The sequence below is a fragment of the Armigeres subalbatus genome, chromosome 3, assembly GCF_024139115.2.
Source record: "Armigeres subalbatus isolate Guangzhou_Male chromosome 3, GZ_Asu_2, whole genome shotgun sequence".
NCBI classification, from domain to species: Eukaryota; Metazoa; Arthropoda; class Insecta; order Diptera; family Culicidae; genus Armigeres; species Armigeres subalbatus.
Window position 1 is genome coordinate 387,677,379 of NC_085141.1, and position 2,668 is coordinate 387,680,046.

The following is a 2,668-nucleotide window of genomic DNA, read 5'->3' on the forward strand; positions in this document are numbered from 1 at the left end:
CGACTTTTGACCGGCCTCAGTGTCGTATAACAGCACCCTATTCTGAAAATAGCTTTTCAGTATCCTGCACAGGTAATCCGGAACTCTCAATCGGTGCAGGGAGTCAGCAATTGCTGCCCAGCTAGCATTGTTGAACGCGTTTTTTACATCGAGTGTAATCAACGCGCAGTACCTAATACCTCTTCTGTTTAGACCTCTCGCTATCTTGGCCGTATCCGTTACCGCTTGAATTGCTTCAATGGTAGAACGGCCCTTACGGAAGCCATACTGGTTGCTAGATAAGCCACCAGCACACTCTGTATAGGCCGACAATCTATTCAGAATGACCCTCTCTAGCAGCTTTCCAGCTGTGTCGAGTAGGCAAATTGGTCTGTATGCCGAAGGATCCCCCGGCTGTTTGCCAGGCTTCGGTAATAGCACCAATTTCTGCCGTTTCCATCGATCTGGGAAGTTTCCTTCGTCCATGCATCTCTGGAGGCAGCTCCTGAACATATCTGGATTGGCAAGAATGGCGTGTTTAAGGGCCAGGTTTGGAATACCATCCGGGCCTGGCGCCTTATTGAGCTTAAGTTTTCTTGCTGCTACGATAAGCTCTTCGTTAGTCACTAACGGTACCACGTCAACTGACTCGTACGGAGTAGCGGGCCAGTTTGATGATTCATGCCTCGGAAACAACCCGTCTACTATTTTGGCCAACATCCCCGGAGATTTCTCAGGTGGCGTGGTATTGGTCCTAGCCATCACCATCCTGTATGCATCTCCCCATGGATTGTCGTTTGCCATCCTGCACAGCCGCTCGAAGCAGGCTCTCTTACTACATTTGATCTCGTAGTTCAGAGCTCTGCTCGCTGTCTGGAACACCCTGCGTCTCTCGACCTTTTCAGCGTCTGTTCTGGCACGTCGCAGCCTTCTCTTTGCTCTAAGGCAGGTTCTACGAAGGTCTGCAATTGTGTCAGTCCACCAGTACGCAGGTTGCCGATTTCCGGGGGGTTTGGTCCTCCTAGGCATCGTCACATCGCATGCACGGGTTAGTACATCGATTAACTCGTCGCCACTTAATCCCGTTGTTCGCGTCTCCCATCGTAGTGATTCTTCCATGAGTTCTGGGTTGAACTGCGAGGTGCGCCATCCTAGATCGGCTTTGCCGATCCGCCTTGTGGTTGCTACGGGGGTATACCGGATCATAAAACGAATTTCCTGATGATCGCTGGAGGTATGCCCCTCATGAACCTCCCACCCAAGCAACACCTCTTGTTTCTCAGTGAGTAACAACAACTGTGGTGTGACTTACTAAAGGTCTGACTTATGCACAACGCGTCGTATTTGGAACTCCTTTGTGACACGAAAAGCGCAAGAGGTGGAGCCTATTTGCAACATCTTGCGGCTACAATGAAAATAAAAACACAAAAACCAACCGGGAATCGAACCATGGACCTTGAGATTTGCAACCTTCTACTATAACTATCACACCAACAATTCTATTTGGAGATTCTGCTACAAGTGCACTACATAAACAACAAAGTCATTTGTAACTTCATTGTACCTTATACGGAACATGCAGGGGACTGTCAAAAATAAAATACTGCTCAGCTGAGCTCAAAGTGTTTTGCAACATATCAGAAACATTGTCGTAACAGCAATGAACCGAAGTGTTATTAATTCTGCAACTTATCTGTTTTGGTTCTGATATGAAACACATCGAATCTTAAACCACCCAAGAAGATGGGCAGAATATTGCGACGCCACTTAAACGGAAATGAAACATCGTGATTTTCTGAAACTGGGAAGTGGCTTTAATATGACTCGATGTATTGCCAGTGTCTTCAATGCAATTTATTAGGAACAAACACATATTTGAAAGATGTTGCGCGTGCTGCTTGGGCATTCTGGCTCCACCGTCCATCCCGCGCTGCAGGAGGTCACATCGATGCATGAATCACCGCTCGGTCCCCTGAACGTTGGCACTTGGCCTTCATTCAGCAGGACTACGTTTAGTACCGCTAGCGACTCTAGCAGGGTATGACCTCTGGCGTTTGTGGACCGGGATCCCCAGTCCACTGCCCACGCATTGAAGTCGCCTGCTACAACTAACGGTTTTAAGCCAGTTAGTTTTGCTGCAAGAATATCTACTACCCTAGTAAACTGCACTATACTCCACCTGGGAGGACAGTAGCAGCTACAAAAGTAAACACCGTTTACCTTTGCTATAACGAAACCCTCATCGTCAGGTGATGATATTATCTCCTGGATGGGATATCGCCCGCAAGTCCAGATGGCCACCATCTGGGACTTATCCGCAATCCAACTACCGTTACCGGCAGGATGCGGTAAGGATCGGACAGCAAGGCTACATCAGCTTTACACTCAGTAACCGACTGTTGTAGCAGCAATTGAGCCGCCTCGCAGTGGTTCAGGTTAAGCTGTGTTACCTGCGTGTCTGGGTCCTTCTAGAGGCCGGACAAGCCTGGACACCGGTGAGGTGTCTGTTGTCTGTACCCGGGGACAGATCAGACACCTTGGTGCAGCCTGACAGGTGCGAGCTTGGTGGCCTTCAGCTCCACACCTACGGCATAGCTTACTGCGATCAGGTCCTTTACAGTCATAAGACTTATGACCGTTGCCAAGACACCTGAAACAGGTCTGAAGTGGTTGGCTTATACTTAGCGGG